Source organism: Tenrec ecaudatus, chromosome 10, assembly GCF_050624435.1.
Source record: "Tenrec ecaudatus isolate mTenEca1 chromosome 10, mTenEca1.hap1, whole genome shotgun sequence".
Classification (NCBI taxonomy): Eukaryota; Metazoa; Chordata; class Mammalia; order Afrosoricida; family Tenrecidae; genus Tenrec; species Tenrec ecaudatus.
The window spans coordinates 51965113-51973824 of NC_134539.1; positions in this window are offsets into that span (position 1 = coordinate 51965113).

Below are 8712 nucleotides of genomic sequence, written 5' to 3' on the forward strand. Positions count from 1 at the left end.
AAGGGCTTTTGTGGCTGAGCCCTAGAAACTAACCTCAGGGCCGTATGGCTGATGGGAACCAGGAGACTAATTTCATATGTAAAATGATAGGTCTGGCTGAGATAATGATCCCTTTCAATGCTTCCAGATCTGACCACATTGTGCCTTCTTAAGAAACTCTGTTAAGTGTGTGTGTGTGTGTGTGTGTGTGTGTGTGTGTGTGTGTGGCGGGGGGCGTCGTGGGATGCAATTCCAGAGCACAATGACCTGGGTGAACCATGAGTAGACAACACGCTTCCAAGGGTGGGTCGGGGTGGGGGGCGTGATTCTGGAAGTTTCTTTAATCTTTTCTGTAGGATCTGTACACTTAGCTTTCTTCCCCCCACCCACCAGATATAGAACTTTCTACTCTGTTAATTATCAATCACCTGTGTGCACACATTACTAGCACAGCAGAGATGCTGAACCCAAAGGAGGCAAGGCTTGTGATTGTGGTGGTTATGTACCATTGAGTGAGTTCAGATTCATAGTGACTCTATGTACAACAGAATGACACCCCACCTGATTCTACGCCATTCTCGCAAGTGTCTTTATATTTGAGCCCATTGTTGCTTGCTGTGTCAATCCACCTTATGGGGCCTTCCTCTTAAATGCTGCCCCTCTACTTTTCTGAAGATGATCCTCCTCTCCAAGGACTGGTCTCTTCTGATAACGGTGGTCCTTGCCTCTAGGAAGCATTCTGGCTATAACTTCTGAGATAAACCTGTTGGCAGTCCATGATACTTCCAGCATTCTTCAGTAGTACCATAATTCAAATGCACTGATTTTTCTCCAGTCTTCCTTATTCATAGTCTAACTTTCACATGTGTGTAAGGCAATTGAAAATATCATGGCTTGGGCCAGGCTCGCCTTAATCCTCAAAATAACATCCTTGTTTTTCTACACTTTAAAGAAGACTTAAGCCATGGATTTACTCAATGTAAGGTGTCTTTTGATCTCTTGAGTGCCGCTTCCATGAGCATTGATTGTGGATCCAGGCAAGATGAAATCCTTGACAACTTCAGTTTTTCTCTGTTTATCATGATTTTATTATCTATTGGTCCACTTTTGAAGACTTTGGTTTTGTTTCCATTGAGTTGCAACCCATCCTGAAGGCTGAAATCCGTCTTCATCAGCAAGGGCTTCAAGTGCTCTTCACATTTAGCAAGCAAGGATATATCATTTGCATATCACAAGCTGTTAAAAAGCCTTCTTCCAATCCTAAGACCGCATTCTTCCTCATATAATCCAGCTCCTCTGTTGATTTTCTCAGCACACATTTTGAATAAATATAGTGAGAAGATACAGCCCTGATACAACTTTCCTGACTTTAAATCATGCAGTTTAAGCCCTTTTTTGTGTGGAAAACCACCTTTGATCCATGAACAGTTTCCACATGAGCACAATTAAGTGTCTGGAATTCCTTTTCTGATTATCAATGTATCCAAAACGTGCTATGCTCCACACAGTTGAATGAAACACAAGAACAACATCTTCCTGGCATCCTCTGCTTTTAGCCAAGACCCATTGATTTAAAATATGCTAAGTGCGTCCCTCATTTTTGGTTTTCTAACTACGGTTTTGCACATTTATTATATTATTCTAATGATTTACTTTGTTTTCTTGAATTACCCTTTGGAATTTTCGGTTGAGCTCTTTGGCCTTATCATTTCTTCCCTTTGCTTTAGCAACTCTACAATTAAAAGCAAATTTCAGTCTCCCCTGACATTTGCTTTCAACTTTTCTTTCTTGTCTTTTAAATAATCTTTTGCTTTCTTCACATATGATGTTCATGATGTCCAACAGATCATCAGGTCCTCTTTCATCAGTGCTTAATGCATCACATGTTTTCTTTAGTTGTTCTTGGAATTTAGGTGGGCTAGTTATTCTCAAGGGTGTATTTTGGCTTTTATGGGTTTAATTTTCTTCAGCTTCAACTTGAACTTACATATGAACAATTTATGGTCTGTTCCACACTCAGCCCTTGGTCTAGTTTTAGCTGTTGATATTTAGCTTCTTCATTGTCACTTCCCCAGATATAATCAATTTGATTTATGTGTATTCCATCTAGAGATGTCCATGTACTTTTTTCAACAACCTTTTGTGCTGATTGCAAAAATGTATTTGCTATGAAGAAATCATTAGTCTCACAAAATTATATCAATATTATAGCTTCATTTCTATCAGCAAGACCATATTTTACAATTTTTGTTCCTGCCTCTTTGTTTCCAACTCTTGCATTCCAGTTACCAATAATTGTCAATGCATCTTATTGCATGTTTGATCAATTTCAGACTAAAGACATTGGTAGGATTAGAGTTGTATTGATTGGATTTCCTTGAGTGTGGACTGACATTATGCTACCATAGAAAGCACTACACTTCAAGACCTATCTTGAAATATCTTTTTGGATGATGAGCGCAAAGCCTTTTGTCTTGATTGTGTCATTCCCAGTATAGTAAGCATAGGATGTTCTGACACAAAATGGACTAATACCAGTCCATTTCAGTTCACTAACATGTAGGATATTGAACTTTATGAATTCAATTTCCTTTGCAGCAACTTCCAATTTTCATAGATTCATACTTTTTATATTCCAAGTTCCAACTAATAATTAATGTCTGCAGCTGATTCTTCTCATTGTAAGTCATGCCCCATCTGCAAATGGTCCTGCAGGTCCAGAAGGCTTTACTTCTGCAGGCTTTACTCCATCCATGTCATTATGAGAAGGCAGCTCTTCCTCTGTCGTATTTTGAGTGCCTTCTGACCTGGGGGACTCATCTTCTCGCACTATGTTCTGCTTCTAGTAACTGAAAATGTTTTGATGCTACCCATGGGTTTTTTAGTGGCTAACTCTTCTGAAGGGGACAACTTATTTATTTTCACTGTCTGTTTTTCGCCTGGAAGATCTGCTGAAATCTCTTCACTTTAGGAGACACTGGAATTGGAAACACCAGCGACATCGCCTTCAGCAGCACAGCAACACACACGCCACCCCAGTGCAGCAAACTGACAGACAAGTGGTGACCACTAATCATTGGAACAGGAAACATAAAAGGGAAAACAAGTTTGGAGGAAGACAGTACAGTCAACTTCAAAACAGTGCAATTGAGGTGCCTTCAAGATGTGGAAAGTTCAATTCCACAACTGTACTAATTACAGGTATTTAACCAGGAATAATCTCTCTGATGTTCAACTTCTTTCATTTAATAATGGGAATGCAATTAACATAAATAACATAAGTTGTGAGGGTAAAATTAATTTTCTGAAGGAGCTCAAATGTTACTTTTACCACACTCCTCTTATGAACAGTTTTTAATGTTGCTTGTAAGGAGTAATAAGAAACATCATTCCCATTCTCTCAGTTGATAATGCTCCTTTCTTAGCCAAGGTTGATTTTATTGTCAGCATTATCACAAGAAGTTCTTTCACCCCCCTGGGCTGGAATTACGCTCCATAACTGTCCATGGGGATTGCTCTCTCCACTCTTTCTTAGGGTCCAAGTGATGAATTACACTGTGAGGGTCCCACAGGTAGACAATGCACCCCTGAGAATGCATCAAAACAGTTTTAGTCTTGAGAAATAAAGATAACTTTGAAATTTTTGAAAGTTTTAGAATCATTGTTATTTTTATACTTATTCTCCCATATCATGTTTTCAAATAATTTGACATTAACTTCCCTCTGAAATGTCACATAAATAAATTTCTCCTCTTTATAGAAGCTATATAAGAACAAGATTCTTCATACATCTCCCATCACACCCCAAGCAAGGACAGCAAAGGGTAAAATAATAGCTCTCAGATATGGGATAAACAAGTTCTCACCACATGTGCTCTGGGAACAAAAGGGATTTATGGTGTGACAGGTCCAAATTGTGCTGTGAACTGTGAGCCAGCATGTGTTAACTTGGCTTCTGAAGTCGGTGAAGGGAGAGTTCTTGTTCTTCCCTAATGAGATGCACATGGCTCTCTGCTCCTAACTCTCTTCTTCCAGGAGAGGAGTGAATTTGTAATGAAATGAATCTTATTGGACCTAATCCCAAATCCTCATTCCAAATAATTTTATGAAATGCTTGATATATGGTAAATTGCTTACTGTCTAGTCGAATCTAATTCATGATCACTCATACCATATATATCAGAATCTAACTGGGCTTCACAGGTTTCTCAATGGCTGTTTTTCCAGAAGTAGAGCTTGTATATTTCATCTGAGATGCCTTTGTGTGGACTCAAACTTCCAACGTTTCCATTAGTTGAAAAGTGAAATACACTAAAATTACCCAGGGACAGCATGATATATATCTTCCAATTCATATTTATGTTAATTAAGTGTCCATTAAATAACTATACAGAAAAATAATAGTAGTAGGCTTAGGATATGAAAGTTTGGGTTTAAATCTTGGCATTTGGATTCAGACAGCTATCCAAAATTAGTGCCACTTTAGAATAAAGATTTTTTAACTAATTAGATCAAGTCCCAGCCAAGTCTCCAGAATATTTGAGTCAATTACTTAACTTTCACTCTGAGGAGCCCTGGTGATATAGTGGTAAAGGTCAACAGTTTGAAACCACCAGGTGCTCTGAGGGAAAAAGAAGAGCTTTCTACTCTGAGAGGAGTTTTGGAAATGCATAGGGTCAATTCTACCTTGTCCTACAGGGTCACTGTGAATAGGCATTGATTTGACGGCACTGAGATATAACTTCTCTGTGTCTCACCATTGGGGCAGTCATTGGGAACCAGAGCTTGAATTTTCTCCCGTCTGTGTCACTCGTGTCTGAATTATCTCAAGCAGTTTATCTGCTTTGGTCGTCTGGCCTGTAGACTGAGGGTATTAATTTTACCTACTGTCAGAAATTTGGTGTGAGAGATCATGAATTAATAGAAACAAAGATTTTAGGGAAGAGTTTAACATGTGGTAAGATAGTGTGTTACCTCTTGCAGTGCTTTCCAGACTGCCAGCAGGGATCCTTTTACCTGGGGCTATGATTCATAACTCTCAACCTCTGGGTCAAGAAGTGTTGCATTCGTCATTTACTCAAGCCACATTGGGTCTTAGGTTTTCCCTGTGTCAAAGGGACAAAGATCCTTCTCCCTCCTATCAGTACAGGATTTTTGTGAGACTTAAATAAGATCACAAATATTAAAAGACTGAACCACTATTCAAGTATTCTATATATGTGAGTTTATTAATTGGAACTCTTTTCACTACAAGCGAGAAAAATGTAACTCAAGCTTGCATATGACAGAACCAAAAATAGGATCTACAGTTCCTGTAGCTGAGCGTTCACAGACCCAAAGATGAGCTTCAGGAACCAGTGTTTTGAGAACCAAAACTGATAGTCAGTGAATCGAAACACACACTTTCCACCTCTATATCTGTCTTATGGCTCCGTTTTCCACCACTTCATGGAGATTTTTTTCATATTTTGAGAAAAGTTGTAAAAGTAGTTCCACTTTCTATTATCTTAGTATTTCAAACCAGTCAAAGGAGGAAAATGGTCAAATGTAGTTCCTGGAAATCCATTTCAATGGAGGAGTCTACTGGCCCTGGCTTAATCTCATATTAACCTTGGATCAATCACATCACAGGAGAATAGAGCAATAACATTATTCAGGCCACAGATACAACCCTTCCCATTTGACATAAGGCAGGAGGATATGTTGCTAGAAAAAGGGAACAGGGTACTGCGATAATTTAGTATGTAATACCACCACAGTGCTATTAATAATAATATATAGCAATATTACAATGTTAATATAATATAATTATTAATATACAATAATATAAATAAAATACTATTACTACAATATTACTCCATATAATTTAGTGATAATAATTGTTACTGCTAGTTCCTTTCACTTCAATAGAAAAAAAGTACAATGATCCTCTTCTGTATCTTAAAGCCTAGAATAAAAATCACTAAGCCCTTGAACTTGTTCTATTTCTGGAAGTGATGAGTCAACAAGAAATTGATCTCATTAGAAGCTATCTTGGTAAGAGAAAAATCCTACTGTGCATGATGCCGCAGCCTCAGCACTATTAGCATCTAGGTTTTATATGGTTTTTTGCTGTGGGGTAGTCTTGTGTACAGTAAGATTTATAGCATCCTGTCCTCTGCCTCTTTATGCCAATAGTACACCCCACTGAACCCTAGAGTTTTAACAACCAACAATAAATCTTCAGAGGTGTCATCTAAGGTCAAAATCACCCCTGCTGAGGACAAATGTACTAGAGGAACTCAGTGAAAGTGTTTTTCATGCTTCTTCATTTCTTAAGCCTCATTCCATAGGAAGTGGGCTCTTTGGCTTTATAGTCTTCCCATAATCCCCTTTTGATATACCTTGTTTCAGTAAAACACCACCACTGGTGAATCAAAAGTCATATTGTTCAAAAGGACTGTTATAAATGATTCAGGTACTCTGAAGTCTGGAATTGATTGCAATGATTGACATATAACCCACCCCACCCCCACACACACAGGGGGGACCAACAACAGAAAAGTAGATGAAGGTATACAGCGGATGATGTGTACCACATAAAGATAATAATAATTTATAATCTATCTCAGGTTCACAAGTGAAGGAGAATGGGGGAGGGAAAAATGAAGAGCTAATACCAAGGGCTCAAGTAGAAAGAAAATATTTTGAAAATAATGAAGGTAACATGTACAAAAGTGCTTGACAGAATGTATGTATGTATGTAGCCTTAAGATCTCACAATGAAATGATTTTTTTTAAGTCTAGTCTATATTATATCACTGATTTCTGGTGTGTGATTGGGCATTTCTTTTTGTCCCTTAGTTTTCCATATTGCAAATTGAGAAGATTCCCTATACTTTTCATGTTATGCTAATATTTTTATGGTAGAAATTGATCAGACTTGAACTATGAATTAGGATGTTATCAACGAGAATTTGGATGTGAAATCATTTTGATGACCCCTCTAAATTCCCCCTAAGTCACTTTTGTTTCTTGTGACTTGGGGTTTTATTCGGATATTCAGGATTCACTTGGAATCTGAGCAAACCCGAGGATGAACCGGTATCAGATTCTCTGCTGCTGGTTAATATGCTCTTTCAGACTGTCTTGAAAGATTCCAGCTTTGGCTAATAAAACAGTAGTAAGTGGGAAGTCATTCAATAAGACTGGAAAGTAAAATATGAGAGGTTAAGCAGTAACAAAAAATAGGGGGTTGTGTTTAGGGGTGAGGGAGAGGTAGAGTACAGTAAAAAGCAAATATATAAAGAAGTGGGTGAATTATTTTCATCATTGTGTTTGAAGTTTAGAAAGAGGGTAAAGAATAAAATTTAGCCAGAGATAATGAAATGATAGTGTGTTGCTTCTTCATTTTTTTCAATCAGAATTATATGAGTCTAAATAATCATTTTATAAGTGAAAAACTAGGACTAAAAAAATAGGAGAACCATGTACAGCGACCACACTGTGTAAGTGGTAGAGTGGAGTAGGCAGCCAGGGCTTGCGACCCTCTTTTGTCTGCTCTCAAATAGCTCAGAGTCTCCTGGCATGGAAACAATTATATGATCCCTTATAATTTAATACCATATATAGCATATATTGTATAAAATATCATATGTCCTATATTTTAAACCTTTCTAGACACTCTCTATCACATCGTACACTATATATCTACATCATGGAGCTGTACCAAGAGGGTTAGCACTCTCTTCCTTGCTCAGGAGAGACCATATGGAAAAGCCTTAGAAAAAGAATATGGTCCTTCCAACAGAGCAGAGGCGATTCAGAAAGCCGTTCTCAAAACTCAGACCATGCTTGCAAGGCAAACCTGGATCTGTGATGGTTGTGCTCATGTTAAGTGCCGTCAGGTTGGTTCTGGTTCCTTGTGCCATACTTCTGCCAGTAGATTACCCTCACATGAGCTATTCTCACTGACTCTTTCTAAGCGTTGGCTTCATACTTGATCTATTTTTAAGCTTGGCATCTTGTTGCCTTCCTTAGTGTCTGTGGAAAAAATCGTTCCTCAACTGTCTGAATTTGACTGGTCAATTATTGACACCTCATTCAGATTTATATGAGACCGCTTCCATGATTGTAACTCCTTCTGATCTGAGTTTCAGGGAGAATGTGAGGAGGTACCCCCCCCCCTTAAAAAATGAAGTTCATTTGTTTTTGTTTTTTTGCTGTGAGGGGATAGTGCATTTTGAGTTTGTTCCACCAGGTCAGACTGTTAATCAAGATTTCTATTTAGAGGTTTTGAAACTATTGCAAAACAGTGTGTGACCAAAAATGCCCTAATTTGTGGCAGATGGGGGACTAGTTTTGCTACCACCACAATGCACCTGCTCGTGCAGCCATCTCAGGGCACTAGTTGTTGACGCCAAACAGCATGCCTCTATTGCCCCACACACCTAGCTCACCTGACCTCACTCCATGTGACTTCTTTTTGTGAGAGAGACATGAAAGGACAGTGATTTGATCACTAGATGAGGTGAAGGACAAAACAAAGAAGGTGCTGTTAGCCATGCAAACAGATGAGTTTGAAACAGATGTTTCCAAGAATGGAATCACAGACTCAACAAATGTATTAAGTGTAATGGAGAGTTTGAAGGTGAAAAGGTTGTTTTGTAAAGAAATTTACATACATAACTTTAAAAAGATAAATGCATGTTTTTGAGGGGGGCAGGTACTCCCTCAGACAGTACCACAAGGATA